Raw genomic sequence first — 21,459 nt, 5'->3', positions numbered from 1 at the left:
GAGATGCCACCGCGATGAGAATCCCACGCACTGCAAGTAAGGAGTAGCCCTCTGCCGCTGGAGAACAGCCCACGCAGCAACAAAGACCCACCAACGGCCACAAATGAATCAATAAAGTTATTTTTAAAAAACCCCAAGGAGTGGGGGGGGGGAACATCCTACAAAACACTGGGCAGGTCCTCTTCAACGCTGTGAAGTTTATCCAAAAAAAGGAAAAGGGGAGAAACCACTGGAGCCCAGGGGAGCCTCGGGAGACTCGGTGACTTACATGTCACGTAGTCTCTTGGATGGGGGCCTGGAACAGAAGAAGGACATGAGGTGAAAACCGCGGAGCTCCAGGTAAAGTGTGGGCCTTGGGTAACAACCGTGCCTGAACCAAGGCTCACTCGCTGTGACGGAGGTACCATAGCCACGTCAGATCTTAGTGGCGGGGGCAACAGGGGCCAGGGGTGGATAGCAACTCTCTGTACCGTCCTTGCAAACTTTTCTGGAAGTGTAAAACTGTTCTAAAATAAAAAACTGACTTAAATAAAGCAATCCCATTTTTTTTTTTTAATGATAGAGTAAAAAAAAAAAAAAAAAAGTCTAGGCTTTGGTGCGAACAGGAAGCAGTTCCATTCCTTCTCCGTCTGCCTTCACACTCCATCTGCCTGAGTCCCCTTTCCCTCCCCTGTTGCTATATGAGGAGCAGATATTCTACATTTTTCTTGCCATCTGGGGGTTTTCCACCTGTCCCAATTTCAGGGGGTCAACTGTCCAGCCTAATTTAATATCAGAATGCCCCCCTGGCATCTAGTTCAGTCACTCCCTGTTTTCCAAGGGGAGGCTTGAGCTAAGATGGGGGTAAGAGGGCCAGCCCATGGCTGGTTTGCCCGCTCACCTCGCCCTCTTTGTCCAAGTCTGAGACAGACTCTCCTTCCCGTGTTGTGCCAGGCGTTCAGCTGCTGTCTCTCTGTCTCATGGGAATCCCCCTTCCTCCTTCCCTCAAGCCCACCAAGAATTCCTGCTGCCCTTCCTCAGCACCAGATTTCTGCTGCTAATGATGCTCTCTAGCCAAAGACTGCCAGGAACACGCTTGCTTGCAGTTGAACAACCTGGGTTGGTTACTCATCACAGTGGGAGAGAACCACGGGCTGAGAGGTGACACAGACCAAGGAACAGGGTGCTGCGAACTGCACTGTGAGTGCTCAGTCATGTCTGACTCTCTGCAACCCCATGGACTGCAACCCACCAGGCTCCTCTGTCCATGGGATTTCCCAGGCAAGAACACTGGGGTGGGTTGCCTTTTCCTCTTCCAGGGGAGTCTTCCCAATCCAATGATCGAAGAGGTGGTGGATTCTTGACCAGGGAAGTCCATGGGCTGCCCAGGGTACCCACCAAATTCACATGTTGAAGTTGTCATCCTCAGCACCTCAGATGTGACTATACTTGGAGAAGGGGCCTTTGACAAGGTAATGAAGTTAATGTGAGGTTGTTAGAGGGGAGCTCTAATGGAATATGACTGCTGCCCTCACTAGAAGAGGAGATTAGGACACACACATGACAGACGGCCAGCCGTCTGGGGACACAGTGAGGATGAGGGCACTTATGGGCCAAGGAGAGAAGTCTCAGAAGAAACTAAACGGGCCGGGGCCTTGATCGCAGACTTTCAGCCTCCAGGACGGTCAGAAAATAAACTTCTGTTGTTGAAGCCCCCGAGTCTGTGGTTATTTGCCATGGTGGTCCAGGAAAGGGAGGCAGAGCGTGTGAGAAAGGTGTTACAATTGGCTTTAGATTTACTGGCTCACTTTGAGCAGGGTCAGAGGAAGAGAGCTTGCCCTGGATTTGGGTGTTGTCAGGAAGCCGAGGAAACCCTGTGATTGGGTGTCTCAAGAAATCTTACCCACAAACAGCTCATACAATTCAATATAAAAAAACCCAATCCAAAAAAAAAAAGGGCAAAAGCCCTAAACTGATATTTCTGTAAGGAAGACGTACAGATGGGCAACAGGCACAGGAAAAGATGCTCAGCATCACTGATTATCAGAGAAACGCTAACCAAAGCCACAATGAGGTTCACAGCTTCATGGCAAACCACACAGCAGTCAGAATGGCCATGGTCAAAAAGTCTGTAAACAATAAATACTGGAGAGGGTGTGGAGAGAAGGGAGCCCTCCTACACTGCTGTTGGGAATGTAAACTGGTGCAGCCACGATGGAGAAGAGTGTGGAGGTCCCTCAAAAACTGCAAATAGAGCTTCCATAGGACCCGGAAATCCCGCTCCTGGACAGATGCACACAAAACACGGCAACGCTAATTCAAAAAGATTCATGCACCCCCGTGCCCACAGGTGGCGCTAGTGGTAAAGCATCTGCCTGCAAACGCAGGAAGGGCTCCATTCCTGGGTCAGGAGGATGCCCTGGAGAAGGAAATGGCAACTCACGCCAGGGTTCCTGCCTGCAGAATCCCATGGCCAGAGGAGCCTGGCGGGCCACAGTCCATGGGGTCGACACGACTGAGCACACACACAGTATCCATGCTGCTGCTGCTGCTGCTAAGTCGCTTCAGTCGTGTCCGACTCTGTGCGACCCCATAGACGGCGGCCCACCAGGCTTCCCCGTCCCTGGGATTCTCCAGGCAAGAACACTGGAATGGGCTGCCATTTCCGTCTCCAATGCCTGAAAGGGAAAAGTGAAAGTGAAGTCGCTCTGTCGTGTCCGACTCTTCGCGACCCCATGGTCTGCAGCCTACCAGGCTCCTCTGTCCGTGGGATTTTCCAGGCAAGAGTACTGGAGTGGGGTGCCATTGCCTTCTCCAACAGTATCCGTAGCAGCACTATGTACGATAGCCAGAATGTGGAAACAACGCAAGTGTCCGTCAACAGAGGGCTGGTTTAAGATATGGTGGACGCATATAATGGAGTATTCTTCAGCCATAAAGAAGAGGGAAATAATGCCAACATGGGTGGGCCTAGAACTATCACACTAAGTGAACTCATACAGAGAAAGAGAAATAACATGATATCACAATATGGAATCTGAAAATTACTAATAATACAAAAGAATCTATATACAAAACAGAGGCAGACTCACAGACATGGAAAACAAACTATGGTTACTAAAGGGGAAAGGGAGGGGCAGGGAAGGATACATTAGGAGTATGGGATTAACAGATACCAGCTACGACACATAAGAGAGATCTATGTATTTACTGTATAGCAGAACTATATTCAATCTTATAATAACCTATAATGGAAAAGAATTTTTTCTCTCTCTATACAAAATGTTCTTTATTCATTTCTATATATATATGTATATATATGTGTGTGTGTGTATATATATATATATATATATCAGTTCAGTTCAGTTCAGTCGCTCAGTCGTGTCTGACTCTTTGCGACCCCATGAATCGCAGCATGCAGGCCTCCCTGTCCATCACCAACTCCCTGAGTTCACCCAGACCCACGTCCATCGAGTCAGTGATGCCATCCAGCCATCTCATCCTCTGTCATCCCCTTCTCCTCCTGCCCCCAATCCCTCCCAGCATCAGAGTCTTTTCCAATGAGTCAACTCTTGGCATGAGGTGGCCAAAGTACTGGAGTTTCAGCTTTAGCATCATTCCTTCCAAAGAAATCCCAGGGCTGATCTCCTTAATGTTATTATTTAGTCTCTAAGTTGTGTCCTACTCTTTTGCGATCTCATGGACTGTAGCCTGCCAGGCTCCTCTGTCCATGGAAGTTTCCAGGCAAGAATATTGGAGCGGGTTGTCATTTCCTTCTCCAGGGGATCTTTCCGATCCAGGGATCAAACCCAGGTCTCCTGCATTGCAAGTGGGTTTTTCTTTTTTTACCCGCTGAGCCACCAGGGACGCCCATATTTTCTGTACAGTTGAAACCAACACGATATTGTAAATCAATGAAAACCCTCTAATTTTTAAAATTGACATACAAAAAGAGAGAAAGAGAGAGAGAGACAGAAAGAAAGAAAAAGAGGAAGGAAGAAAGAAAGAAAAAGAAATCTTGTCTGCAGGAGGGCAGAGGAGAGCAAGGCTAACCGGGTACCAGGCGAGGAAGCAGGCTCCCGTCACTGGGAAAGCGTGTGTGCTGCGGCTGCGCAGTGGCCCTGGCCGAGGCGGGATGTGTAGGTTGTCCGCCTCCCGCGGGCCGGTCCTGGCCCGGCCGGGAACCTCACATCCCTCCCGCGCATCCTTTCCCACCAGGCGCCGGTGGGCGTGATCGCTTCTGACCAGTGCGGTATCTGCAGCCATGACCAGCCTCACTAAACTTCCTCCAGGCCTGGCCCGTGTCTCCCGGGTCCTGTGTGGGATGCCCCCACGGGTCCGGGGAGGCCCGCAGCAGACCCGGACACGAGGGAGAAGTAACTTAGACGGTGACAGACTCCGTGGTGGGAGTCTGCCTGTCGCAGTTCCAGCCCAAGCCACCCGTGCCGCACCTGTCCCTCACACTCGCTGGCTCCTGTCCTGCCCTGGCCCTGCTGGCCCCTGTTCTTCTCCACCTTGGCACCTCCGGGGCCCTCGCCCTCTCGGGCAGGCCTCTGGGGTGTTCTGACTGCCTGGCGACGTCCTCGGCATCACACCTGCTTCTGCTGTGTGTGTGTGTGTGCACGTGTGTGCCAGCTGCTAAGCTTTACCTCCCCTCACCCTAACCTCCACTTCCCTGGTGGCTCAGTCGGTAAAGAATCCGCCTGCAATGCAGGAGACCGGGGTTCCATCCTTGGATCTGGGAAGATCCCCTGGAGGAGGGCATGGCAGCCCGTTCCAGTATTCTTGCCTGGACCATCCCACGGACAAAGGAGCCTGGTGGGCTACAGTCCATGGGGTCGCAAAGAGTCGGACACGACTGAGTGACTAACACCTCAACCTCACACCCCCCAAATCCAGAGGATCAGCCTTCTTCCACCATGCTGCATCTCCGACAGGGGGAGGCTCTGAGATGTCTTAGAATACAGGCTGCTGCATGTCTGATGCTTCTGTGTATTTATTAGATGCACCACCGGCTTGTGCGTTGGTTGCTCAGTCGTGTCCAACTCTTTGCAACCCCATGGGCTGCTCTGTCCATAGGATTCTGAAGGCAAGAGTACTGGAGTGGGTTGCCATTTCCTTCTCCAACCACCAGCTTGCAGGATCTTAATCCCCAGACCAGGGATGGAACCTGAGCCCCCTGCTGTGGAAGCACAGAGTCTTAACCCCTGGATCCCCAGGGAAGTCTCATGAAGCTACTCTTTAGGACATGCGTGCGTTTACCGTCCATGGGCTTTCCCCCTGGGGCCTCAAACTGCAGAAATAGAGGAAATCCCCCCTGCTGTGTTTTGAACAGCTTTACAGAGATATAAGTGATATACAGAAAGCACACATATTTAATACGTGCCATTCGGTGACTTTGGAAAAAAAGCATACAGTGTAAAAGCATTACCCCCATCGAGGCAATGTACATTTCTGACACCTCCCAGGCTCTTCTTGTTCCCTCTTTTAACATCCTTTTATGCTCTCCTTTGAGAAGGCTTTCTCTTTTGTTTTTTTGCCCGCATGCAGGATCTTAGTTTCCTGACCAGGGTTTCACCCTTGGCAGTGAAAGTTCTGAGTCCCAACCACTGGACCACCAGAGAATTCCCTACACTGTCACTTTGAAATGACTTTAGATCTACACAAGAGCTGTAAAGGTGGTACACAGACCTTTTGCTTAAGCTTCCTGATGTTAACATCTTACATAACCAGAGTTTTGTTGCTTAATCGCTAAGTTGTGTCTGACTCTTTTGCGATCCCATGGACTGCAGCCCTCCAGGCTCCCCTGTCCATAGGATTTCCCTGGCAAGAATACTCGAGTTGGTTGCCATTTCCTTCTCCAGGGGATCTTCCCAACCCAGGATCAAACCCCAGTCTCCTGCATTGCTGGTGGATTCTTTACCAACTGAATCACCAGGGAAGCCCTTGGCTGCAACAGGAAACCTACTTTATTTGGTATGGTGGGGAGGTACTTTGGAGGAAGTGATAGAAGATGGTCCTTGAAGGATGAGAAGAAGCTGTGGGGAGAGAGTTTCAGGCAGAAATAACAGCCTGTGCAAAGGTCCTGAGGCAGAGACAAGCTTAGATTTGGAGGAGCAGACTGAGAACCAATACGTGTGTGTGTGTGTATTGTGGGGGTGGCTGGTGGGATCAAGGGAAGGGGTGTTCTGGAGGACGAGGTTGGAGAGGTGGGCAGGCCAGCTCTCCCAGGGTCTGAAGTCTGAGAGGCATCTTAGAGCTTATTTTCAGGCAACAGAGCCATGGGTAGGGGTGGGGTTTAAGCAAACCTGGGCGTGGCATTGTGGCTATGAATGGAGTTTGACAGGAAATGGTATGTGTGTCCAGATGCTAGAGATGTGTTTAGATCTAGCTGGTGGGACAAAAGTCAAGCCAGTTTGTTGATTGCATGCAAGCCACACAGCTAGGAAGACAGCATAACCTCGAGGCTCCCGGGATCCCCTCTGAGCAGGTATGTCTCACCTGGACAGGCAGGGATTTTCACTTTGTTTTTTTCTCCTTCCTCTTTTTCCTTTCTTTGTGTGTATGTGTGTGTGTGTGTGTGTGTGTGTGTGTGTGTGTGTGTGCTTAGTCACTCAGTCACGTCTGACTTTTTGTGAACTCTATCCGTGGGGATTCAATATTCTTCATAGGCAAGAATATTGGAGTGGGTATCCGTTCCCTTCTCCAGGAGATCTTCCTAACCCGAGCATCGAACCCAGGTCTTCTGCATTGCAGGCAGATTCGTTACCGTCTGAGCCACCAGGGAAGCCCATGAATACTGGATCGGGTAGCCTATCCATTCTCTGGGGGATTTTCTGGATCCAGGAATCAAACTGGGTTTCCTGCACTGCAGGTGGATTCTATACCAGCTGAGCTACTAGGGAAGCCCTAGTTCTTGGTATTTATACTCACTGTCTTTGGGGGGATGGAGGGCAGGGAGTGCAACTCAATTCAAGCTTAACAGGAAATGCTGCACAGAAGATAAAGCAGAGAGAAGGGAAACCAGAACCCATGTGGGGGAGGAAGGGATGGGAACTCTGAACCCACAACATGGTCCTCGTCTTTGGCCTGAAGGATAATCTCAAAGGAAGCACTCTGGTGCTCTGGGATTGGAAAGAAAACTGACCTTCTCCAGTCCTGTGGCTACTGCAGAGTTTTCCAAAATTTGCTGGCATACTGAGTGCAGCACTTTAACAGCTTGGATTTGAAATAGCTCAACTGGAACTCCATCACTTCCACCAGCTTTGTTCACAGAGATGCTTCCTAAGGCCCACTTGACTCCACACTCCAGGATGTCTTCATTTTAGAGTCAGCCTTGTCACTTTCCACCTCACTCTGGGTGATTGCAGTGACTCTGTGACTGTTGCCTCCAGCCCTTGCCTCTCTGAACTAACCCCTGCACTTTCCTCTCCCTAGCAGCAACACTGGGCTCCCTGCTGGTCTTTGAATGAGCCGCTGCACAGGCCCACCCCGCTGCCTTTGCTCCCACTGCCCCTCCGCTTGGAGCTGTGCTCTCCCAGATGAACAGTGACCAACTTCGTCTCTCATTCTAACTCTTGCTCAAACGCATATCCTCAACTCCTCCTCCTCAGACTATCTTATAAACATCTCAGCCTGCTCCCCACCCCCCAGGCATTGTAGATCTCCCAGACCTTCCCTCCATGTTCTCCTTTTTCCAAATCACTTTTCCTCTTCGAAAAGGAATGGATTTACTTATTGAGAAGACTCTTGAGAGTCCCTTGGTCAGCAAGATGATCAAGCCAGTCAATCCTAAAGGAAATCAACCTCTGAATATTCATTGGAAGGGCTGAAGCTGAAGCTCCCAGTATGTTGGCCACCTGACGTAAAGAGCCAGCTCATTGGAAAGACCCTGATGCTGGGAAAGATAGAGGGCAGGAGGAAAAGGGGACAACAGAGCATGAGAAGTCTGGATGGCATCACCGACTCGGACATGGGTTTGAGCAAGCTCTGGAAGTTGGTGATGGACAGGGAGGCCTGGTGTGCTGCAGTCCCTGGGGTCATAAAGAGACTCACTAAGAGACTGAACAACACTCCCTCCGCAAGAAGATAAGATCCTCGAGGGCAGGGGTTTTTGTTTTGGTTTACTGATGGACCTCAAGAGCCTTGAAGAGTGTCTGATACACAGAGGATCAACAAATCCTTATTGAATGGAGAAATGAATTTGTCAGATTAAAAAAAAATTTTTTTTCCCTTCCCTTCCTGCAGGAAGGGAACTTCTTCTCTGTGGTCGCAAGAGGGAGCCCAAGATACAAGTTAATTCTCTGCAGCCCCAGATACCTAGCAGAGAAGGCAATGGCACCCCACTCCAGTACTCTTGCCTGGCAAATCCCATGGATGGAGGAGCCTGGTAGGCTGCAGTCGCAAAGAGTTGGACACGAATGAGCGACTTCACTTTCACTTTTCACTTTCATGCATTGGAGAAGGAAATGGCAACCCACTCCAGTGTTCTTGCCTGGAGAATCCCAGGGATGTGGGAGCCTGGTGGGCTGCCGTCTCTGGGGTCTCACAGAGTCGGACACGACTGAAGCGACTTAGCAGCAGCAGCAGCCAGACACCTAGGGCTTCCCCCGTGGCTCAGCAGATAAAGAACCTGCAATTTGGGAAACGCGGGTTCGATTCCTGGGTCAGGAAGATCTCCTGGGGGAGGAAATGGCAACACAAGCCAGTAATCTTGCCTGAAGAACCCAAGGACAGAGGAGCCACAGTCCATGGGGTCACAGACAGTGAGACACGACTGAGTGACTAAGCACTCCACTGCAGACACGTTTCCTTCTCTTGTGCATATTGTGAATAATGCTGCAAAGAACACAGAGGTGTTCGTCTCTCTTCAAGATCAAGCTTTCGTTTCCTTTGGAAAAAGACTCAGGGGTGGGATCGCTGGATCACAGGATAGATTTTTTTTTTTTTTTTTTTTGAGGAAGGAGTGATTCTGGTTTTCAAGCAAATGCAGGTGTGTATGGAAAGCGTACAAACCAGCTCAGGTGAGCCGCCTTCAGCCCTCTGGGGGATATCCCTGTGTGGACACCCGGGCATCACTCTCCCACCTGCATCCCGAGGGCTGGCAATTGGGAACTAGTGGCAGAAGCTGCAGCCCTTCCCTCTCATACAGGAGCCCGACCTGGGTCTCATGCGACAGCCTCCTCCCAGGTCTGGGGACCAGAGGCGTCCTTCCTGTTCCGCTCCAGCCCTGACTGGCGGACCGCTCTGTGGGCCGGGGGTCAGCAGGAAGTGCCTCTCCCGATGAGAGCGCTCCCGCTCCTCTTCTCAGTAGATGCCTCTACCCAAAACCAGAGTCCTATTTTATCCCATAATTTCCCAGGAATAATAAAACATTCCATAGTAATCAGCTCTTGACTAGCTTTTCTTTTTTCTTTTAGTATTATTTTTTAAGACATACACACAGCTATTTATTATTTATTTTATTTATTTTTGGCTGTGCTGCATCTTTGCTGCCGGCATGTGAGTTTTCTCTAGTTGCAGAGAGTGGGGGCCACTCTCTCCTTGCGGAGCATCGGCTCTAGGGCGTGCAGGCGTCTGTAGTTTGTGGCCCGAGGGCCCTAGGGTGTGCAGGCATCTGTAGTTTGTGGCCCGTGGGCCCTAGGCGTGCAGGCGTCTGTAGTTTGTGGCCCGCGGGCCCTAGGGAGTGCAGGCGTCTGTAGTCCCGGCTCCCTGGCTCCAGGTGTGCGCTTAGTGGTTGTGGCACGTGGGCTTAGCTGCTCCGTGGCAGGTGGAATCTTCCCAGACCAGGGATCGAACCTGTGTCCCCTGCATTGGCAGGCAGGCTCTCATCCACTGCGCCACCAGGGGGGTCCTTGGCAAGATTTTCTCGGTTGGCCCTTCAACATTTTTTTAAATAGGATCCACCTTTTTCCTGTAATAGAGTCTTCCTCGCAAGGCAGTGAGCTCCTAGAATGACAGCCATAACGTTGGCAAGTCATTTTCTCTCGTGTCGATCAGCCCAAGCTCCAGACACGAACTTGGCCGGCATTCCTAGTGCCTTGGCAGTCAAGACTGTGTCCGTCTTCTGCTATCTGCCAGGCTTAGCCCCGATGCTGGGGGAGGGGGGAGTTGTTATGTTTAACAGGGTGACACTGCTGCTCGGTTGAGATTAGATCAAAGGTGAGGAGGTTAAAAACGAGTAGCGGGGAGAAAGACAAGCAGCATAGGACATCACTTATACGTGGAGCCTAAAATATGACACTAACCAACATATCTACAGACAGAGACAGACGGACAGACATAGCAAACGGACTGTGGTTGCAGCGGGGTGGGGCTGGGGGAGAGACGGGCTGGGGGTTTGTGGTCAGTGGATGCAAACTGTTCCATATCGACTGGATGAACAACAAGGTCCTGCTGTAGAGCACAGGGACTTATGTTCGATATGATGGGACAAACCATGATGGAAAAGAATATTAAAAAGATTGTAAAAAAAACCAAAATGAAACAAAAAATCAGCAGAGAGGATAAATGCCTCCAGCAGGAAGATGGGCTAAAGACCAGTCCTCTTCATCATTTAAAACTGGGGTTTCTATCCTTTTAAGCCTTGCTAACGCCCAGTCCACTTTCATCCCAGGATGTGGCCCTTGGTGGATGTTCATGGGGTCCTTTCTCCACGATGGAGCCTTCTGCTTGATACCCCAATTTGGAAGTTCTGTTTAATGAGATGGCCGAAACTTCTATCCAGCTTTTCCCTGTCTTCTCCGCTGCTTCTACTGTCTACATTCAGCAAACCGTCAATGTAGGACTATGAGCAAGTGATAAATCCCCCTGTCTTGGTTTCCTTCTCTTTTCGCAATTTGGAACCAAAAATTCTCTCTTGCCTTGGAAACGCTCCAGGGCCGGCAAGCAGATGTTCTTTATGGTTTGTCCCTGGTTTTTTTTTGTTTGTTTGTTTCGTTTTTTCTTTTGCAAGTCGGAAGTTTAACCTAAAACAACCTAGTCAGTCAGTTTTGGAAACCAAACTTCTATCAGCATTTCTTTTGAGCTTACTTCCCAGTCTCGAATCCGTGTGAGTGTGTGTGTGTGAGTGTGTGTGAGAGTGTGTGTGTGTGTGTGTGAGAGAGAGAGTGTGTGTGTGTGTGTGTGAGAGAGAGTGTGTGTGTGAGAGAGTGTGTGTGTGAGTGTGTGTGTGTGTGTGAGTGTGAGTGTCCTCAGTAGTTCAGTTGTGTCCGACACTTTGTGACCCCATGGACTGTAGCCCGCCAGGCTCCTGTGTCCATGGGATTTCCCAGGCAAGAATACTGGGGTGGGTTGCCATTTCCTTCTGCAGGGGATCTTCCCAACCCAGGGATCAAAACTGGGTCTCCTGCACTGGCATGTGGATGGTTTACCCCAGAGCCACCTGGGAATCCCTGGCATTCTAACAGTCACCATCCTACCCCAAGCAACTCATCTCTTTCCTGGAGGACAAGAGCTTCTTAAGTAGTCAGTCTATCCACCCAAGTTTTGTTTTCTTTAATAAACACAAAATTTACATTGATATTATATATTATTGCTAAATATAGTATCACAATAATAGGTGACCACAAAGGACCTTCCCAGGTTGAATGCCAGCTCCACCACTCGCTAGATGCACAGCACAATCCAATCGGTTACCCCTCTGAGCCCCACTGTCCTCATCTCTAAAATGGAACTGATAAAGGAAACTCCTTTACTGAGTCTTCTGGGAATTAAGCCAACTATCCATATGCAGAACTCAAAACAGTGACCGGCTTATCAGTGCCCAGAAAATGTGAAAATGTGAGCTGTTTTTTGTCTTGTTTCCTTTTTTTTTTTTGGCCACACCGAATGACTTGTGGAATCCAAGTTCCCAGACCAGGTATTGCACCTATGCTTCCTGCATTGCAAGTGCAGAGTCTTAACCACTGGGCCACCAGGGAAGTCTCCTAAGCTATTATTTTTGTTGTCTTTTCCGATTTTGTCTCCATGAAGTGGCCGCACAGATGTATCCTAGACAAATATCTGACTATGCCAGACTTACATTTAAAACCTTTCTCTGGGACTTCCCAGTGCTTAGGAACCCACCTGCCGATGCACGGGACATGGGTTCGATCCCTGGTCGGGGAACCAAGATTCCACATTGCCCTGGTGCACCTAAATCCGCTCACGGGAACTAAAAATCCAAGCGACCAAAATAAATATTCAATATATTTAAATAAATAAATAAATATATATATATAAAATAAGATGAAACAAAACCTTTCCCATTGTCCTAAAGATACAATCACAAGTCTTTGCATAGCCTTTTAGGAAGCGCTACACTTTCAGTCTCTATTGAAGCGTCTCCGCGATGTGTTCCCACCTCCAGGGGCTTCGGAAGTTGTGTCAGCTTCTTAGAACCACCAGTAAAATTAGTTCCTGACCCGGGGCTGGAGTCAAGGTTCTGCCACACTTCTCCCCGGCCCTCTGCCCTCCTTTCCCACGTTGACAGTTCATCTGTCTTCAAACGCCTACCAAAGCTCAGCGTCACCCAGGGGACCCTCCCTGGGGTCAGCAGTCGAGGTCAAGTCCCCTCTCGACCCAGAGCCTGAGCCACTGTTTCCCTCAGAGCGCCTGCTGGGTGGGCAGCTACGTGCTCCAGACTTTCATGGCTTCTCTTTATTGCGCTGTGTATAGTTTATTTAATCGTTTGGCCTCCTGGCACGTGGGATCCTAGTTCCCCAACCCGGGATCGAAGCCCCGCCCCCTGCGTTGAAAGGCAGAGTCTTAGCCGCTGGGCCACGGGCAGTCCCTGTCCGGCTGTGCTGTCAGTGGAGGCAGCGGTCCTACCTGGCACGATATTTCCAGCCTTTCTTAGCCTCCGCTGGGAACCTGCGACTGATTCTCATCACTGCAACCAGAGCACACGTAATACCTGCCGCTCAGTGTTTTGTTTTATTTTTTTTCTTCAAGAAATGGATGCGTCGTTTTCACTCTCTCATTCTCCTTCGCCTCTCTGGTAGCAGAGAGGTCTTAGTGGATGCTGAAGCCTCCAAATTTGGAAGAATCCTGGGAGAACGGGTCACCCTGTGGGAGGGACCCCAACTGCAAACGTGAAGACACCCCTATGGAAGGGTCACAGGAGTGAGAAATACACATCCTGTTGAGACACATTACTGAGCTTTTGAGGTTGATGTGTGAAAAAAAAAGAAAAATAAATCTAGTGTTCCTAGTGGTTATTCAGCACCCCTGAAATCATGTGACTACTGGAGAGCTGTGATGTGTGTCTCCTTCACTAGGCTGGGAGCTCCGTTAATTTGCATATTTCAAAAGATTTGGGTCTTTAAGAGACACCCGATTGGTCGAACAACAGCAACAAAAGAGAGGCACCAGGTACGCCTCCCTACGGAGGTGATGCACCTAAGATGCCATATTCTGCATGAGTTGTTGCTCTTGTTCACTCGCTCAGTCGTGTCTGACTCTTTACAACCCCATGGACTGCAGCCCGCCAGGCTCCTCTGTCCATGGGATTTCCCAGGCAAGAATTCTGGAGTGGTTGGCAAGGGTTCCCTTGCCCTCCTCCAGGGAAATCTTCCCAACCCAGGGATGGAACCCGTGTCTCCTGCATTGGCAGGCAGCTTCTTTACTGTCTGAGCCACCAGGGAAGCCTGGTGCCTCGGTTGGAGGGGTCATAACAACACACTCCTTTGCCACCCGTCCTCCTGTGTGGAACGCTTTCCTAGGAACGGCCAGAGGCAGAGCTCATCTGGCTGTTCTCAGGAAAGCGTTCCCCCTTTCGCAGTGGTGTGGTCTCTCTGGGAGGTGGCTACTCACAAGGGAATCTACTGTCCGGTCTCAGGTGCATTCACTTGTGACTGTAGTAAGTATTTACAGCCAAGAAATTTGGGCAGAAATAACATGTATCCTTTCCGGGCCAGCCATTTTACAGGTGGACCACCCCCCTCTCTGCTTTCTCTTTCTCTTGCTTTTGGTTGGAGGCAGAGGGCACTGCTGCCCATGAAGATGGTCGGGCCACAGATGGAAGCGACTGTAGTTCCTGAAAACTCCTAGGGAGGAAATTAGAACTTCACCCAGGAAAACCCACATTGGTTATTTGCATAAGTGAGAAACAAACTTCCGCTGTGTTAAGACACTGGTGTCTCACGGTTGACCTGCAGTTACAGTGGTGAGTGCTACTCTCCGTTTGTTTGTTTGATATCACAGCATCATTAAATAGTTGATGGTTAGCTCTTTGAGTCTGTCCCCTGGTTGGATGGGAGCTCTGGGCACAGGGACCCTATCTACTTCATTTGCTCCTGCGTGCCAGACGCTGAGCACATGGCAGGCAGTGTGTAAATAGTGGTCAACTGGCTTCTGAAAAAAGGGAACTGATGAGCTCATATTTATGAAAGTTCATGGGGGAAGCGACGTGTCCAAGGTCGCTGGTGGAGACAGGGTCAGAGGAAAATCTTATTCTGTCTGACTTCTCAGCCCACACTCTGCACATCTTTCAATATTTCAAGGAACAAGTTTCCAATACACACCTACTCAGAGTGGCCAAAATCCAAAATGCCGAGGAAGCCAAATGCTGGTGAGGAATGTGGAGTGAGAGAAACTCTCATTCTTCGCTGGTGGGAAATGCAAAATGGGACAGCTGCTTCGATGAAAGACTGGCAGTTTCTTACAAAACTAACCCTGCTTCCCACGTGATCCTTGGTATTTACCTAAATGGACTGAAAACTTATGTCTGCACAAAAAAGCTGAGCACAGATGTGTATTGTTGTTGTTCAGTCGCTCAGTCATTTTTGACTCTTTGTGATCCCATGGACTGCAGCACGCCAGGCTTCCCTGTCCATCACCAACTCCCAGAGCTTGCTCAAACTCATGTCCATCGAGTCGGTGATGCCATCCAACTATCTCATCCTCTGTCGTCCCCTTCTCCTCAGGCCCTCAGTCTTTCCCAGCATCAGGGTCTTTTCCAATGAGTCGGTGGTCATTTTCCAATCAGGTGGTCAAAGAATGGGAGCTTCAACTTCAAATGTGTAGAGCAGCTGCTTTTTTCATAACTGCCCAAAGTTGGAAGCAACCAAGATGCTGATCAGCTGGTGAACAGATGAATAAACAGAGGTCCATCCACAGTAGTGTATTCTGTGCTAAAAAGATAGGAGCTAGCAAGCTCGTGAAAAAACATGGAAGAATTTATTTTTTAAAAAAACTTTAATTTTATTTTTATTTTGTATTGGGGTATAGCCAACACACCATGCGGTGATAGCTTCAGGTGAATGGCAAAGGGACTCACTATCCTTATACAGGTGTCCATTCTCCTCCCAGCTCCCCTCCCCTCCAGGCTCCCACCTGCCACTGAGCAGAGTTCCCTGGGCTCCACAGTAGGTCCCTGTTGGTCATCCATTGTAAAGATAGCAGGGTGTGCATATAGACACCGAGAAACTTTAAGTGCTTGTTACCCAGTGGAAGCGGTCACTCTGAATAGGCTACACGCCATATGATTCCAACTCCATGACATTCTGGAGAAGGAGAAACTATGGATACTGTAAAAGGATCGGGGCTGCCAGGGGTTAGGGAGGGGGAGGGGATGAACATATGGAGCAGAGGCATTTTTGGATAGTGAAGCTACCCTGTATGGGTCTGTAGTGCGGATTCACAGCGTTACACATTTGTCCAGACCCACAAAAGGTACCCCAAGGATGAGCCCTAATGTAAACTATGGGCTTTGGGGGGTTCTGATGTCAGTGTGAGTTCATCAGCTGTAACACACGCACCACCCTGATGCCAGCCTGCTGATAATGGGGGACACTGTGCCTGTCGGGGGTGGGGCAGGCAGTGTATGGGAGAACTTGGCATCTTCTGATCATTCCCCCCTGCCTTTTTTCCGTACTGTGCAGCTTGTGGGATCTTAGTTCTGCAACAAGGAATCGAACCCAGGCCCCTCGGCAGTGAGAGTGCAGAGTCCTAACCACTGGGCATCCAGGGAATGCCTCTTCTGCTCGGCTTCACTGTGAGCCTAAAACTAGTCTAGGAAATGAAATTTACTTATGAAAAAACCCAAATAACCCATAGGTCGTGGACGGTGTTTCAGATAAACGTTGTTGCTTAGTTGCTAAGTCATATCCTAGACTCTTTGCGACCCCAGGAACTGCCAGGCTCCTCTGTCCATGGAAATTCCCAGGCAAGAATACTGGAGTGGATTGCCATTTCCTTCTCAGGGGGATCTTCCTGACCCAGGGATTGAACCCAGATCTCCTGCACTGCAGGCAGATTCTTAATCATCTGAGCCACCAGAAGCCCTCAGTGCTAACCCTGGGCCAAACTGTTTTGCATGTTGTTGAATTGCTCAGTCGTGCCCGACTCTTTTGTGATCCCGTGGACTGTAGCCTGCCAGGCTCCTACTGGAGTGGGTTGCCGTTTCCTTCTCCAGGGGCTCTACCCAACCCAGGGATTGAACCCACATCTCCTGCATTGGCAGGTGGATTCTTCACTGCTGAGCCACCAGGGAAGCCCTCTCAGCTAAGTGAGCAGCAGTTTACTTGCAAAGCAGTTGAAACATCTGCTATGAAACGTCCCTCCCTGCGGACGGGGTTGGCAGTGAGGAGAAACAAAACCTCAAGGAAAGGAGTTACTTCCCTTCTCGAGAGAAAACTGTTGCCGGCCAAAAGCTTGGCCTTCTCGGCCCAGCAAAGCCAAATGAAAAAATGTGGAGACAGTTTGGAGGAAATTGAAAGGGGGCTTTTATTCTCAGCTGGCAGAGAGGGGAACGCAGTAGGCTTGTGCCTCAAGAACTGTGCCCCCGGCCCCACGAGGAGTCTAGGGGCTTATATAAGACAAGGGCTTGCAGGGGTTGGTGATGAGGAGCGAAGATGATAGGGTCTTGATTTCTTCCTCTTGCATTGTTTCCAAGGCAGTTATCGACGGGTATCAGTGACCCAGTAATGCAGTCTGGCAGCTTGGTGGCTCTGCCGTCTTCTTTCTGATATGTAAAAAGGGGCAGGGTGTTGCAAGGGTCAACACCAGCTAGGGGACGTATTTAGCACAGAGTCTAAGGAAAGCAGGTGCGAAGTGTAGCTCCTGCAGAGTTAGCGGGCAGAGACGCAAACTTAGTTACAGACACTCAGAGTTAGGAGCAAAGTCAAAAAAACAAAACAAAAAGCTAGGAATGTTCAGGCCTGCTTCTCACTGTTCTCTTTATCTTTGTTCTCAGGAAAGGGAAAGAGAAAAAAACCACTCCTCTTCTTTTCCTTTTCACTGCAACAAGACCAACAGGCAAACCGAAATATACCTGGGGTTAAGCTTCTGGGCACCACACCCTGTGTGTCTGTCTGTGGAGTCGGGCTCCGCTGCCTGTACAGCTGGTGTCCAGTTGGGTTGTGTCAGCTCCTGCGTTCGCCCGGGCTGGCCCTGGACGGGACGCGCATGCCTGGCCTGGTTCCCCGCCCCCGCCCCTCCTCCTCCGAGAGCCCCGCCATGGGGACAAGCATGCATCCTGGCCTGGCTTCTCCCCAGGCTCTGGGAAGCCGCCCCTGCAAGGACGTCCAGGTGCTCCCGACTGATGGCGAGCAATCATGGATGGGCTCGACTGACCCCCAGGGCTTGTGATCACGTGGAAATGTGCCGGGCTGATGTTCCCAGGGCTTGTGGTCACGTGTGAGCATGTCTGGCTGGCCCTGGTCCTCTTTGGGGCTTAGATGGGCGGTTTTAAGCTTTTTTTCTAAAATTAATGGATTTATTTAGTTTTGGCTGCGATAGGCCTTCACTGTTGCAGTGGGCTTTCTCTAGTTGTGGCAAGCAAGGGCTTCTCTTGCTGCAGAGCGCAGGCTCCAGACACGCAGGCTTTGGTAATTGTGGCTTAGTAGCTTCCGCGGCGTGTGGAATCTTCCTGAACCAGGGATCGAACCCGGGTCCCCTGCATTGGCAGGTGGATTCTTAACCACTAGGAAAGTCCACAGGCTTTAGGCACACAAGCTTCAGTAGTTGTGGGACACAGGCTTAGTTGCCCTGCAGCATGTCGAATCTTCCCAGACCAGGGATCAAACTCGCATCTCCTGCACTGGCCGGCGGATTCTTAACCACTGGACCACCTAGGAAGTCCTGTTTTAAGCTTTTTAATCCGGGGAGTGACATATATGGGAGGTGCCCCTGGGGTTCTTGGGGACATAGTGACACACAGAGGCCCTCCAGACTCATTGATGGAGACAGAGAGAAAAAAAAGGAGACAGAGAATTTGCATGAAGTCAGACTAAGTGAGGCAGAAGAGACGAAGAGGCACAGACAGGGACAGACGTGCTGAGTGAAGGAGACCCCAGCTTACCTCGGATACCGAGGGTGGGCTTAGAGATGCTCCACCCAGAGTGGTGGCTGCTACCCACAGGAGGTTGTTGATCAACTGACATAAAGCCAGTCTCGATCTGGAAGTGCGCATGTGTGTGCCCGCACACTCAGTCGCTCAGTTGCACCCGACTCTTTGCGACCCCATGGGCTGTAGCCCGCCAGGCTCCTCTCTCCATGGATTTTCCAGGCAAGAATACTGGAGTGGGTTCCCATGCCCTCCTCCAGGGGATCTTCCCGACCCAAGGACCAAACCCACGTCCCCTGCCGGTCCTGCATTTGCAGGTGGGTTCTTTAACACTGAGCCACCTGAGAAGCCCAATTGGGATGCGCTTCAGTCAAGGCTATGGTTTTTCCTGTGGTCATGTATGGATGTGAGAGTTGGACTATGAAGAAGGCTGAGCGCCGAAGAATTGATGCTTTTGAACTCTGGTGTTGGAGAAGACTCTTGAGAGTCCCTTGGACTGCAAGGAGATCCAACCAGTCCATTCTGAAGGAGATCAGCCCTGGGATTTCTTTGGAGGGAATGATGCTGAAGCTGAAACTCCAGTACTTTGGCCACCTCATGCCTAAAGCTGAAACTCCAGTACTTTGGCCACCTCATGCGAAGAGTTGACTCATTGGAAAAGACTTTGATGCTGGGAGGGGTTGGGGGCAGGAGGAGAAGGGGATGACAGAGGATGAGATGGCTGGATGGCATCACTGACTCGATGGACGTGAGCCTGAGTGAACTCCGGGAGTTGGTGATGGACAGGGAGGCCTGGTGTGCTGCGATTCATGGGGTTGCAAAGAGTTGGACATGACTGAGCGACTGAACTGAACTGAACTGAACTCAGTGACAAAATACTCCCTGGACCTTGAATACATAATATGAGAAAGAGTATGAGCTATCTTGTTGGTCATTTCTTACGCTGAAAAGACACCATTTTAAAATAGACTGGATTATGTTGGTGTTTGACAGAGAAGGACAAAATTCTGTAAAGCAATAATCCTTCAATTAAAAAATAGATTGGGTTAAATGAAACATAAGTATAATTAATTTCCATCAATTTCTTTTTGGTTTTTTAATGTAGATGTGTAAAAGTGCCTTGCTGCTAAGTCACTTCAGTCATGTCCGACTCTGTGCGACCCCATAGATGGCAGCCCACCAGGCTCCCCCGTCCCTGGGATTCTCCAGGCAAGAACACTGGAGTGGGTTGCCATTTCCTTCTCCAGTGCATGAAAGTGAAAGGTGAAAGTGAAGTGGCTCAGTCGTGTCTGACCCTCAGCGACCCCATGGACTGCAGCCTTCCAGGCTCCTCCGTCCGTGGGATTTTCAAGGCAAGAGTTCTGGAGTGGGGTGCCATTGCCTTCTCCGGTAAAAGTGCCTTGGTGGCTACTATTTGTGGTTTATGCTGTGTCTTTGTTGGACTGTGCTGATTTAGAAAGCTGACTGGCCACCTTAACAACCCACAGTCTTTGCAAAGGAGATTCAGAAGAAAATGGGTATTCCCCCTTAAGCAGATTCTGATAGAATCTCCAGAGAGCATGTGGCCAAGCGGCATTACTCAGAGACCTCGTGTGACCTATTCTTTCTGTCCCCAGAGAGATAAGCTAACTTTCCAAGTCTTGCTTAGCAGACGGTGGCTTTTCTGACTTCCCTTGAAATTTGTGATTTCAGTCACTGAAGACATCTTTCAGACAAGATGGTTTTTCTGACAGTGACCTCTCATGTTATTTGATCCTAACGATTTCTGGACTCTGACTTCATGGTCATGGGGGTCTGGAACAGTGCAGAAGACAAAAACAATAAACTGGACAGAAGGTAAATATACCCAAACTGCAGTCCTAAGAAGAGAAAAATGGAACATCCATGGGGGAAAGTCTCAGCGGCTTGTGGGACACAGAAAGAAGCTTCTATATGTGATTAATTGGCAGTCTGAGGGTGAAGAAGAGAGAGAGCCAAGGAAGAGCAATATTTGAGGAAATCGTGACCTAGAAATTGTCCAGTCTTGTCTAATTTAAATTTTTTGTGTGATTTCATCTTTCCTTTTAAATTTATTTTTATTTTAAAACTTCATTTATTTTTAGTTGAAGGATAATTGCTTTGCAGTTTTGTGATGATTTCTGCCATACATCTACATGAATCAGCCACAGGTATACATGTGTCCCCTCCCTCTTGAACCTCCCTCCCGCCTCCCACCCCCATCCCACTGCTCTAGGTTGTCACAGAGCCCTGGTCTGTGCCCCCTTTGTCATACTCCAATTTGAATTCTATCCGGCTTCTAATTATCCAATGTGATCCGTATTTGTTTCACAAGTTGGATCAGCCTTCAAGTCACTGCTTCCAGAAGCTCAGAGAAACCCAAGATAAGTACAAATAAAAGTGTTCAGTACTTCAGAGTGAATTCATCCAAACTACAAAGGAAAAATAACATCAATCTTATGAAAAACACATTGCCAAGGAAAAAGAGAGACTATAACTTATATCCCATGTATTTATTCATTTATTTATTTATCAAGTCAAGTGTTAGTTGCTCAGTTGTGTCCGACTCTGCAACCCCATGGACTGTAGCCCATCAGGCTCCTCTGTCCATGGGATTCTCCAGGCAAGAATACTGGAGTGGGTTGCTATTTCCTTCTCCAGGGGATCTTTCCAACCCGAGGGTTGAACCTGGGTCTCTTGCATCTCCTGCATTGGCAGGCAGATTCTTTACTAATGCCCCACCTGGGAAGCCCCAGCAGATACAAACTGCTACACAAACAACAACACAACAGCCACAATACAGAGAGGTTTTTTGTTGTTGTTGTTAGACATACTGAGGGTTCCTTGAAATAGAAAGACAAAGCTGGAAGACACACACTCCTAGGTGTCAAGCCTCACTATGGGGCTAGAGTGTCTGGTCCATGTGTTACTGGGTACACATACACACACTAATCATTAGAACAGAGACTCTCCTGCGATACAGTACAGGATATCCAACAGCTCAGTGAGGAAAGGATGGTCCTTCCAATAAACTGTGCTGTATTAATTGGATTTCCATACGAAAAATGCATGTGGACTGTTAGCACACAACACTCCCCCCCCCCCGCCCACACACACACACAGCATTATGTCCCAAGGACTGAAGATATAAATCCAAAAAGTACGTCTCTAGCTCTGGGAGGAACATACAGAAAATTTCTTCACCCTTTGCAGCA

General features: G+C 49.5%; 1 long non-coding RNA gene across 1 annotated transcript; it reads right to left on the bottom strand.

Annotated features, from left to right (window-relative positions):
• Positions 1 to 16,661: 16,661 nt before the first annotated feature.
• Positions 16,662 to 17,552, bottom strand: LOC147354685 (uncharacterized). Its single transcript, XR_015146536.1, has 2 exons — positions 17,234 to 17,552; positions 16,662 to 16,924 (listed from the first exon to the last, which is right to left on the bottom strand). It is a non-coding gene; the product is annotated as an uncharacterized LOC147354685 (long non-coding RNA).
• Positions 17,553 to 21,459: the final 3,907 nt, after the last annotated feature.

The sequence above is a fragment of the Bos grunniens genome, chromosome 18 (assembly GCF_055505025.1).
Source record: "Bos grunniens cultivar Pamir isolate PY7600 chromosome 18, Bosgru_T2T1.0, whole genome shotgun sequence".
Lineage (NCBI taxonomy): Eukaryota > Metazoa > Chordata > Mammalia > Artiodactyla > Bovidae > Bos > Bos grunniens.
This window is presented reverse-complemented; position numbering and strand designations above follow the sequence as displayed.